A 12,712-nucleotide genomic window follows, 5' to 3' on the forward strand; every position below is an offset into this window, starting at 1 on the left:
GCTGAGGTTCCATCTCCACACCACTTAAACCCATTGGGGTGTCAACCACTGCTTGCAGGAGAGAAGACAGCTCAGATACACTCCATCCTGCATAGCTTAATGGAAGTCACTGGTTTTAAGGTATTCTCAGTGCAGTGCAGGAATGCCAAAGTATCCTGACTCAAAGAAAGGCGAGGGGTGTGGAGTTGATCCATCAGCCATGAGAGAGACCTGCACATTCACCTGTGGATAGGATGTCCAAGAAAACATCAAACAACATCATTACGAGCTTTTGTAACACAAGATTGAACACAAGGAAGGGAAGGTGCACGTTGTCAGCAAATAAAAGCATCCTGCCTCCCCACTACCCACTGACACCCAGAAGGGCACTGCTGAGAACTCGATGGGTACTGAGCAAGCGTGGGAAGGCTGCAGTGCAGCAAACCAGACCATCACTTCAGGACAGCCATTTGCTCAAGAGCTTCGATGCCCTATAAAGATGGCAGCAACATTCATTTCAGAGCAACCAAGGAGAAGATGGTCATGGTCTGGAGGAGACAATGCCCAGGCAACTGGGAAAACCAGCCACTGTGAGATAGACCCTGACTGGGCACATGCTTCGGCGTGATGAGAAATGCCCTCCCCAGAAGGCCACAAAACAGGAGAAGTTTATGCCCAGACGAGGGCAAAAGACAGGCTGTTTTCTAAACAAAAGCAGACTATATCTGTAGACTTTCCAGACAGTTCTTAGAAAGCCACTCTGATAGGTCCGACCCTAGGGTTGCAGGCAAAGAGTTCAAGCAAGGAAACCTGCAAGAGAGCAAAAGCCAGGATGGAGCCAGAAGTGCTGTGACAGCATGGGGGAAGGGTGACAGGAGACTTTTAATCCTAACTCTGAAATCAACTTGCTTAGTAGCCTTGGGGTTCTGAAGGATTTAATTAATTAATTTAATGAGTGTGAAGTACTGTAAGTTATTAATATACAAATTCCACTACTGTATCTCCCATCTCCCTGCTCATCATCTCTTGCCACTTTATATCGAGCCCATGAGAAGCAAAAGCCAAGCCCCAGTATGCCTCTGTGCAATGGGGCAGAGGCTGCACACCCACACTTTCCCAAGCTCTTTCCAAGACAGCAGTAGCAAAGTCCCAACCCTTTGAGCAAAACAGTGCATCACACTTGGCACAGGGCACCTCATACAAAAAAAAAAAGAAAAGTTCTTTCCACTTACAGGTAAGCCAATGGCTACCACAAACCAGCCTGCTGTTGCTGGTGGAGATGGCAAGCTGTCACTCTCCCATTTGTAGCCATGCTGCCTTGGTAGGACAATGAGGACTAAACCAGTTAATGTTATAATCCTCAAGGGCAGAAAATCTGATTAACCCCTCATGCCTTCCTGGAGAATTGCACAGGTCCATTTTCATGCTCCTACATGGAGCTCCTGTCTTTTAAATGCGGAGAAAAGATGACACAGCTCCTTTCCCAGCCACTACTAGGCAGCTATGCTGGTACCCAAGTAAAGGTCCAGCTGAAGGGCTGAGATGCAGGGATGCTTTGCCCCTTGCCTGTCCCATGGGACTCTAGGAAAGGCCATCTTTCACGCACTGCCTTCAACTCCCAGCTCCTCCTGGCCTGGAATGCAGCACATGTTGCAGGATTATTGTAAAACATGCTCTGCCTCTAATCCCTTCTCCTCTTCCCTTGCTCTGGTATTGACTGCAGGGAGCTGTGTCAGGCCCAGGGTCAGGCTTCCCTCTCACAATACCAGGGCACACAGAAGGCTCCAGCCCCTCCAGCTGACCTCAGTAGTTGAGACATAAGGAAATGTAGGCTGTCCCAGACCTTCACATAAACAGGTAGGTGAGACTGGAGGCCTCCAGCTTCTGCCAACAGCACCAGTGCCCGCAGGTGGCCCTGCATGCAGGTGAAATTCCAGACCTGTGCCTGACTGACGTCCAGCTCACTGGGAGATTGAGGGCCTAATTTTGACCACCTTTGTGGTTCCCTTGGCTTGCTCCTATGCTGCTATGCTAAGGGCATATTACAGGGCAAGTCTGGATGCAAGCTCTCTCCAAAACTCTGTCTTTGGCACCTACACCACACTCCCCCATAAACAGGCAGGACCGGGACTGCCAGTGTGGCTCCTTCCTCAACCTGCAAGCAGCAATCAGACTCATGGAGCAAAGGTCTAAGCAGTATATTTAACCTCAGCAGCAGTGCACACACAGCCAGATGGGAACCAGGAGGCTCCCCAGTGCAGGGGACAGATGTTCCAAGTCCCCCAGAACGGGCACAGCGAGGTGCAGCTGAGCAATATGGCACTCAGCAGGAAGAGCAGCACGCAAGGTCTGAGCAGCTGCTTCTCTGTCTTTTGCCTGCAGCAACACCGATGTGCATGAGGAAGAACCACAAATGCCAACCTGCCTCCAACCACTTGCATAGACAAGGATGCTTTGGTAAATTGACCATTGCAGTGCGCTCAGCAAACTGCTGCTTAGAATTTCATCTAGAAGGCAAAGCTTTTGCCCTGGTTAAAAAAAGCCCAAAGGCAACAAATTCTACTCTCTGCTTTGTCCAGTAGCTTCAGGCTGCATGGGGACAAGGAAGATAATTGTGCTCCTCGGTTTCTCTTCTCTTCCAGCCCTATTCAAGAGCCCTCTCTATCCCATGTGGCACCAGGAGTCCCAGGTCCTTGCTGGAGCCCAAAGGCCCTGCCAAGTAATAAAGTCTATCTTGGGACCTTCCCAGTACAAACATCTGGGACCTGGGCAGACAGCATCAGGAGAGGAGTGGAGACTGGATGTGGCACTCAAAGCAACCACTCCTTCTTTCCTTGCTCACGTCCTCTGCATTGCAGTCATGTGTTCCAAGGAAAGCAGGCAGCCTTGCGTCCAAGTACAGGGGCAAAGGAAGTCACAGCACACAGGGTAGGCTGGAAGGGAGAAGTGCTTCAAGGCAGGCCCAGCTCTGTTCAAACCATCCCCACAAGACTATTTTAAACTCCCAAGAGTTAAAGGTCCCATATCCCTGCTCCCATTCACAGAGACTGTTTACTGATCTCCATGCAGCAGGTAAGGACATGATCAAGAACCATCCCACCACAACCAGCCAGAATAAACTTTTCCTTTCCTCTGAGCATTTTCATTCCTCAAAAATGATTTCTGCTTAGTCTTCCCTAGGCTGAATATCCCAGATACCTCAGTCTTATTCTGGAGGTTACATCTTCCTATTCTCTGACCCTTCTTCTGTTCCCTCCTGGGTTTTCCACCTGTGCCAGGTCCTCCCTGAATGAAGTAGGCAAAACTGGTTTGTTCCAAAGGCTAAAACCAGGCTGCAAAACAGTCTGCCTAGCAAAGGAAGTGAGATTTTAACATGCACATTTAGTATGTATTAGCAAAAGAAAGCATAGGAGAACGCCTGATGGTAAAGAAGTTGACCTGTCTGTGAGATCCATGAGATGAACATGTGCAGGATAGCTACGGAAGGAGAGATGGATGGAAGGAAGTTACAGGAAGAGCTTAGAGCTTGTTGTTAATAGGACCAAAATACTTGCACATCCCCTTTGTCCTGGAGTAGCTCTAAATGGTTTCCATGTAACAGGACCTTGTCAGAGGCTATCTTTACCCACACAGCAGAGCCTAAATGCCAGTGAGCAAGGAACAGGGTGCATGTGCCCAGCCCACAGCCTTCTGCTTGGCAAGTCTGGCAGAAAGAAGGGTGCTTTTTCACACAGTTGTGGGTTTTATGACCAAAGGAATCACCAAACTATTTTGCAAGCCAGGAAATTTAGCTACTCTCTAGTGAACCAAAGCCAAAAACTTACATTAACCCTCTGGGGATCACATCGTTCTGTCTGCTCCAAACAACCCGTACAGACATATGTTCTACAGAAAATTGCTCCTGTGCTTTTAGGATGCTATTAAAAAATAAAATCAACAAAAAAACAAAGGAACGGGAAACACACAAAACCATTTGATCTAAGTGAAAATGGACACTGCTCATTTCTGCCCTTCTGGGATGGGCATGTATGTTATCGCTCAAGTCATCCAAAACCAGTGAAGCCTCCAGGCTTCATCTAGAGCCCCTCTCAGCTGTAGCACAACCAGCTCCCGGGGCTGCAAGAAAAGGAAATGAAATGCAAGGCTGGGATCATTACTTTGAAACTATATAAGCTTGTGCCACTGAGCCAAAGCCTGTTATATCGACATGGGTTTGTGTCACCCCAGCAGCAGAGATCATTCTCCATCTCCACTTGCTCAGTTCCCCTCCTCCCAGGACAGCTGGCAGCACAGCCATCTGCAACGCTCTGCAAAGTCTAGCTACAGAAAACTCCCAATGCTTTGCCCAGCAGGTTAAAGTTATAGTACTGAGCTACTGCTGCAGAGTGCAAAGTATCCTGCTGACTGCTCCATCACACTTGGAAGCTGCTGGCAAAGCACAAAGTGCCACCTGCAGAGGAGTAAATAGCAAAACCCTCAAGTTTCCTTCCCCAGAACAGAAAGTCCAGAGGGAGGTGGTGCTTCTTAAAGCTTCCAGTATTTAAAAGACACTGAATTTGTACCTCAGCTGTCACACAAGATATTCCTGTTCTGGGTCTTCCGTCACCAGCCTGGGCAGCAGCTCTGAGGGAGGCAGACAGCCCTGCCTGGCAGTGAGTCCCAGGCTGAGAAGGTCAAGGGCAGAGCCCTGAAAAACAACTACTGTCCATGCAGCTCACATGCTGTGCCTCTGCTTCCTTTGTTTTATGTGAAAGTGGACGTTGAAACCAACCCTGATGGTTACTCCGCATTACATGAGCACAATACCTTGCAAACCCACCACATCCACAACCCCTTGGTCCATCTGGTTACAACCCCTAGGGAAACTGAGGCATCAGCCTATCCTGTACTCTCTTCTAATGAGTCCAGGAGGAGAAAAGGGAAAAGACTGCCAAGAACTTCCAGACTTTCCTGCCTACTGGTTTTCCTTGGAAATGTATTTTTTACTCAGCACTCCTTGTTAAATAAGAAAGGAAGGACAGGTCCCTCTGCAGAAGGACAGAGAGGGCTGCTCCTTTAAGGCCTCTCCTGGATGCCCTTTCCCTTTGAGATGACTATCCTCGACTCCCTCCTCATCTCCCTCCCTTTGATTTAAGAGTTCCTCTCCTGGCCCTGACAGTAAGGTATTTCTGTCCCACAGATTATAACTCACTCTGGGCTATTATTCAACTCCCAAGCCCTGGCCCTGCTGCATTTAGTCCAAACATAATATCCTTCATGCATATATTATCTGTCTCCCTATTATCTGGAATCATTTCGGAATTAAATTTCAGTCCTGCAATATTGGCTTGAAGAGCGGCTCGCTTTATGGGCTAGTCAAAGGTTAGAATACCAATCAAAATAACACTGCCGATGCAGAGAGACATTTTAATATTCCAAAACCTGGTAATTGTAAAAGGACATAATATTTTTTCCCTGATTACCCCAAAGGCAACACATGTTAACAAGGCGAGGGAGAGAGTGAAAGAGATTTCAGAGTTCAGACAGCTGCACGACAGATTTAAAGGAGAAGTCGTGGATGGCTGCCGTGCTCCAGCCCCGGAGCAGGAGGGCTCCCCTGCCCGTTCCAGAGGTGCCGCGTTCCCCGGGATGCCATCCCCTCCATCCCCAGCCTCGTGGTGCCCGTGCTGCCTGTGCTCCCCCAAGTCAGGAGCCCTCGGGAGCGCTCTCACTGCAAGGGAACAGAGCGGCCAGAGCTGTGCAGAGACGGACAGTCAAAGATCACCACGGTAGAAGAAACCGCTGCGATCGGCTGGCCTGACTGAGCCAGGAGACTGCCCCAAAATCCTGTCTGAACCAGAGCTGATGTTTTTAGGAAAAAGCCCTCCCTCCCAAGATGGAGAATCCACCACAGCCCTTGGTAAGTTGTTCCAATGGTTAATTACCTCACACCATAAAGATCTTTGGCTTCCAGGAACTGGAACTGCTTACGCTTTTGTCTGCTAGAGGGAAGGAATCTCTTGCCACATCTTGGATATTTAGATATTTATCTATTTATCCCCTTCAGATATTTAGGGACTACAGCCAAGTCTCCCTTACCCTTCTCTCTGGCACCCTAAATGGCTCCCAGGGTCTTTACTGCATGGTGAGTGTTCCCATGGGTCTTGCAGTTCTTGTCCAATCGTCAAGTTTCCAGAATTCTTTCTAATGCTGTGATGGGACCCAGCATCCCACACTGATGAAACCAGTCCCAAAGAAAGAAATGATCCAGTCCCTCTGCTCCCACTCACCACTGCCTGTTTATAAATCCAACAGCAGCTGCCTCGTGGATGCACTATCTGCACACGTTATCGAAAATGATTTTTATGTTGTCTTTCAGGGCATTGATAAAAGTGTTAAATACAAGAGGTCTGAGAAATAGATCCCTGTGGGACCCCACTAGGAAGACATGCACTCCATGATGATTATCCATTTACAATTAAATGCTAGGAGCTGTCAGTTTGCTCTTTCTTAATCAATGTAATGTGTGCCATGTTGATTTTGTATCACTCTTGTTTCTTAATCAAAATGTCATAAGGTACCAAGTCAAATGCCTTCCAGAAGTATATTACATTGACATGGTTACCTTTATCAACCAAACATGTATTCTCATAAAAAAAATATCAAGTTAGTTTGAAAAAGATCTAGTTTCCATAAATCCACATTGATTGGCATTATATTACCCTCTTTTCATTCTTTATTAATCAACTATGATATCTGGCTTTTCATTACTTTGCCCAGAATTAATGTCAAGATGATAGGGCTATAATTACTTCATCGGTCATCCCATTTGCCCTTCTAAATTACTGGTACAACATTAGCTTTCTTCCAGTCCTCTAGAACTTCCCCCATGTTCAAAGACTTATTTATAGTCCAAGGTGTCTCAGCCAGCTCTTTAAAACTCCTGTAAACCCGCTATGCAAAATGCCAACCAAAAGTCACCACTTAACTTTATCAGAAAACTGTATTGTAACAACAAACCTCTTGCTCAGCAATATGGCAACATCTGCCTTTCTGTAAATACAGAGCAAAGTATTTATTAAACACAGTCATTTGGCTGTTATTAGCAATTCCTTCCATTTCCTTCGAACCAGTGCTATTGCACAGACACTTTTCTTTCCTCATCTTTGTGAAAGAGACACTCCCCTTAACCCCAGAGTTGTGCTTTTCTTTGCGTTGCCTTTCACAACCTCTCCCATTCCTGCCTTCTGAGAGCGATTTCCCAAAGCCAAGAGTTCTGTAGAAGGGGTGAGGAGCCAGGCAAGGCCAGGTCCCCTTGAAGGGAAGGTGTGACAGAGTCTCAGAACGCGCACCCCTGCTGCAAACCAGCAAAGCACTGGGCACCGTGGGTGTAAGAGCAGCTCTTCACAGTTCACAGGCAACATCTATTCACGTGCTTGCTGCTTTGGCCATGAAGCACTCTGCCTGAGGAGTCCTCCTCTGGCATTTCTAACCTTACTAGGCATCTTATTCCCTGCAGCCAGTAACTCAATAAACAGGCAATTGATAGCAATCATTGTAAGTCTTCGAGAAGTTCGACCTCACAAAAGCAACTTCCAGGGGTTAAAACATAAACCATTTCTCATCTGTACCCATTTCAATGATCTTCATCTTCAAGACACTTCAGCACCAAGTGTCTGAGAAGCACTCAGAGCTCCTCCTCCCACCCCAAAGGCAGAAGGAATTGTTAATTCAGAGGAGAGACAGAAAGCTGTTAGCAAATCTTTGTTTGTTTAAGATGTTTATTTCTAGTAGCCAAATATTAACAAAAACATCCTATTACATGCTTCCTCTGTCAGATTTCACAATGCAAGTAGGTGACCTTAAAACATTTGTGCATGTGTATTAACAGTTTGCTTCCAACCAGGAATATCTACAAATCAATAAAAACTGGCCCTGGAAAAGGCCAGCTCTGCACAAAGCCATGGCACCCCAGTATGGTCACGTGCTCCCCAAGGCTCTGTCAACTCAGTTTCATCATGCCCAGAGAAGGAAAGTTGCAGTTCTCCACACGCATCATTCCACTCCTGCCTTTCATAAAAGCTCTCCTGGGTTTCAGGAGGATGTCAAACTAAGACCACTGTTCTGTCACTCCTAAAGCAACAACTATTCCTGTATCTAAAGACACGCTGCGCCCTGTGAACAGAAATCAAAGATGGTCAAACATGCCAGGACAGCTGTCCTGAGAAAGGGACAGTTCTGTGATGGGTATGAAGATTGTCCTTTTTTAAAAAATAAATAAAATATCATTTGAAAAACAAGGAATAAAACAAACCCTCAGTGGATACATAAACAGTTCCTCTTATCTTTTAACGGTATAACATCCAGAGAAAAAATGGAAGATCAGGATAGTGTATACAGTGTTAAAAACAACTTACACAAGCCAGTTCTAGAGTCACAGAGCCTGCAAGTGCCTTTGTGCCAGCCCTCCGACAAGTTTTGCTGTGCTGGAAGGGACAATTAAACAAGAATACGGCAGAGGTCTCAAATCATGAGTGAGTGGCATGGAGAAGAACTAGAAACACTTACTTATTCCATCACACAATGCAAGACCTAGGCCCAAAAAATGATCTGATAGTAAGTTTAAAAGAAACAAAGGGACCTGCATCTTCACACAATATCTGAGTAAACAGAGTATAATTGATGCATAATTAAATAGCAGAAGTCATTGCTGCAGGATGCTGAAGAAACTGAAAGCATGAGCAGATTCAGAAAAGGATGTACAAGTTTCTGGTAGACAGATGTGGTAAAAACAGTGGGTGCTAAACACAGTGGTCTAGGGACAGCTGCCAGCCCTCAATCCTTGAGGAGACAATTGCTGGGAATCAGAGAAAGCTGACTAGAGCCATGCTCTCCCTGTTACACCTGCATGGTGTAACCAGCTACTGGCCTCTGGCATGGAGACAATCTGGGTTAGACCTTTGGTTTGGCCATTTTCACACCCTCATCGTCCTTCTAATGTTTTTCTTGCACAAGCTCATTGTTAGAAAATCTATCTTCACTCTTCTTCTTCTTCCTCCTCCTCCTCCCTCCACCAAACCACTCTCCTCTCCGTGATGTGCTCCCAGCCTGGTGGTGCTGACATTCCTGCTGCCTGCTGCGTTTCCCATTCTCAGGCTCTTGGTCACCCTGCAATTGCAGGCACCACGTCCTCAGCCTAACACAGCACTGGCTCCAGTCCTGGCGGTGAGGATCCATCACGGGACCAACCATGCTGCTAACTCAAGCAGGACCTGGAACAACAAACCACAGAGGCTCCCAAAAGAGCAGAGGGAGCACAAATGAGAGCTGATCCTTGCATTAGAATAAGCACTAATGAATTTATCCAGGCTACCTGAGGATACTCTTGGGGCAGCAGCTTGGTTGTAGCTTGTTAGCCGCAGCAGCTTTCCTTTCTGCATAAATCTTGACCCACGGCCCCCTGCTTTCTGCACGTATTACTTCACTAGTGCCCCTCTCTCCTGACATGAAGCACTCTTTGTTATTTCCACCCTGAGCATCCAGCTTCATGTAGCTCAGGTTGTGCACCTCAGTCCTAACCCCGGGGCTTCTGCGAATCGAAATGACAGGTACCTAAGGAGGACTGGCAGATGGGATGGTGGCTTTCTATTGAGATGGTTTAGGGGGATATCTGAAATGTTGCAGCATTCAAAGAAAGCCTCCTCTGCTTTCTGCTGCCCTCCCACAAGGCTGAGCTAATCGAAGTGAAGAACATGATAAACTCTCTGCCCCGAGTCAGCTCCACACTGACAGTTCACTAGAGATACAAGATCGCTCAGTGACATTAAAAATGTCAGCAAACACCGATCAGGCTTGATGGAAGGGATGCATTAGCAGGCTGGAGGGTGGGCATGGGGCAAGGTAAAACTTCAGCAAACCCAGTCAAGTGCACAGGCAGCTTTTTTCCCCCTCTGTTCTTCCACAGAAGCTTTTTCACAGATCCCAAGACACTGTGGCCACCATTGCAGCAATCAGGTGTGGAGCTCACCACCACCTGCACGGCCAGATCAATCCAACAAGGTCTGCCTGAGGCAAAACAAGCGTGGCAGCTCACGGGGGCAGTTCCTGTCTTCAGCTTGCCCGAGAGGCAAGTCTTGGAAATTGTGAAAGCTGCCTGGAGGCACAGGGTTCTTGCCTCAACTACTCCTGCAGCACAGCAGAGACGAGGGAAGGAATTTATTGGCCAATGAACCATGAGAGAGAGACTGTCTCACCAGTGAGGGAAGAAGGACTGCTGAGCTCCAGAGCATCCCGCGCTCTGGCACAGGGAATACAGACAAGGACTGTTTCTTAAAATGATATAAAACAGAGACAAAGAGGACCTGAAGTTGTGTGTGCATGGGCAGAGGGAACCTGCTACTGCACTACACATAGGTACACAAACATAGGTACAAGTGTGTAATCCTACTCTTGCACTGCCTGGTAGTTGCAGAAGGAGCTCCCTAATTCAGAAAGGTCCTCTTGCTATCACTGCTCACAAGCAGAGACCCAAAGGAGGGACAGAAGATGCAGGGGGGGCCCTTCTGCAGAAAACTGCTGTCACACGTGCCTGGTTTCTTGACATCTGAAACATTCAAGTCTCTGCATTATCCATGACCTAGAAATCATCAGTTTCACACTCCACCCCCCTCCCAACACCTTCACTTCATGGATCAGGTCAGAGGCAGACTAAGCCTACAAGTCAGGAACACGCCAGAGGGAGGGAAAAAGGGGCCACCTGAGCTATGCAGGGACGAACAGAGGGGCTAGTTACCTGTCCACTCTTATTTGTCTCACACTGGGAGCTCACTCAATAGAGACTGAGGCTCCATTGGGTTTGCCTGCTTGGAGAGAATTAGTTATCTAAGCTGGAAATCCTCTCTTGTGAAAACATACAGGCAGTTGCCCCACAAGCACCTGAAAGCAGTGAGTGGCATGGAAAGATCCTCGCCCCGGGGTAAAAGCAGGTCCCAGGAGAAGCAGCTCTTAAATACAGGACAGGAGATGTCCCTGCTCTCCTCTGCAACATGGTTCACTTCCCAGAGGGATGTGGGGTCCCTGAAGCCACCCTGTGTCAGAGGGCATCAGATACTGAAGCGTCAGAAAAACTTCATTTTTTTAAAGAATGAGAGGGATTGGAGGAAGATGAACATTTCTCTCTCACATCCCCTCCTCACGTGATCTGAAGGAGGTTGAAGCTTTCCTTTCCAAGTAACACATGTGCAGAGGAGGACAACCCCACCCATGTGCCCCCATCCTACACGCTCAATATGTGACACCTTCAGAGAGCTGGGAAGGGGAACACTTCGCTGCAACAGCTTCTCTCCTGCTCCTGCCTTTAGCTCTGTGCTTGGGACCTCATGGATGCTCAGCAGCCCTCAGCTTAGTGTCAAAGTATTTGCTGATGTGCAATACACGAATGCCCATCTTGAAGAACAGCCACTTGCCTGGACATCCACGTTATGGAGAATCCCAGCTCCTCACACACTAAATCCAGGAGCCTTGAACTATGGGAAAGAGCTGTAAGTCATTCATCCAGAGGCCCAGAGGAGGAGCTGGATCAACCTACTTCTTAGCAAACATCACAGTACATAGGGATTTTTTTAAAAGTATTATTATTCTGCAGCCATCAACCTGCTGGTTATATAGCTGCTATCCATTCACCGGAAGTTTAGTGAACTTCAAATGGCGATCATTAATGGTCACTGAACTGCAGAATGCCCCAATGTGCTTTCAGATTTCATTTACCAAGGACCAGCAATCAGCCAAAAGATTTGCTCTGACAGCAGGGAAATACAAGACCCTTTGACAAGTTCAGCCAGGAATGTGCTGCCAGCATCCCTTGTTACGTTCATGCTCTACCCTATTTGACGGAACAGATCATGCAAATTGTCCTTCTGCGGCCGCTCAGCCTGTCACTCACGCTTCCATTTAAAACAATAAATAAATAAAAGAACAAAAGAAAAGCCCACAAGAACAACAAGCTGTTTATAAGCAAATTTCACTTACTGAGACCCCTAATTACCACAAAAAGGCACAGGAACCCAAATAAAGCACTAAATTGGATGGGGGAAGGAATCTTACTCATCCAAAGGTTTAACCAGGAGGGCCGCCCCAGTTTTCTCTTGTGCACAGACTGCAGCCTCCTCCCTCACCCTGCTACTGTACTGCTTGTCATCACACTTGTTCCTTTCTTCTCACTTTGGTTTGTGTCTTATGGCATCACCACGTTTTTCTGTGCAGGTGGAGCAGCTGTGCCAGGGGAGACCTTGTGGATGCACAGCAGGCTGCCCCTTAACCACTCAGTGAAGGCATGGAGCAAGACAAGGCATCAGACAGTACTGAGTCCAAGGCATTTTGCTTAATAAAGTGGTCACCAGTCTCTTAGGTGGATGTGCTGCTGAGACATCTCCCTTTCCCCACGCCACAAAGGGAAATGCTGATTTTTATACTGGAGTATTTCCACATTTATTAACCAGAATTTGGCCTGAAGGGAACCATGCTCCTAGGAGCCTTATGCGGCTGCAAAACAAAACAGAGTCAGCAACACTGGGGACAACACAACCTTCACTGGAAAGGGGCCTCACAGTGTCCCACTATTATTCAGAGACATCGCACTGTGCCTGCCACAATGGGATTTTCCCCAGCTGCAGAACACATCCCATCAAGTACAGTAAGACTCTATTAGAAGAGATACAATAGGGACCTGGAGGACTCGCTCAGCCCAGCTTCTGAG

The 12,712-nt window shown here is 47.4% G+C and overlaps 1 protein-coding gene across 2 annotated transcripts in view; it reads right to left on the reverse strand.

Annotated features, from left to right (window-relative positions):
• The window catches only part of ERI3 (ERI1 exoribonuclease family member 3), a 130,021-nt gene that overhangs the window by 66,478 nt on the left and 50,831 nt on the right, over positions 1-12,712 (reverse strand). The gene's annotated exons all lie outside the window — the stretch shown is intronic.

The sequence above is a fragment of the Pipra filicauda genome, unplaced genomic scaffold, assembly GCF_003945595.2.
Source record: "Pipra filicauda isolate LSUMZ 115617 unplaced genomic scaffold, ASM394559v2 scaffold36_size6622888_pilon, whole genome shotgun sequence".
Lineage (NCBI taxonomy): Eukaryota > Metazoa > Chordata > Aves > Passeriformes > Pipridae > Pipra > Pipra filicauda.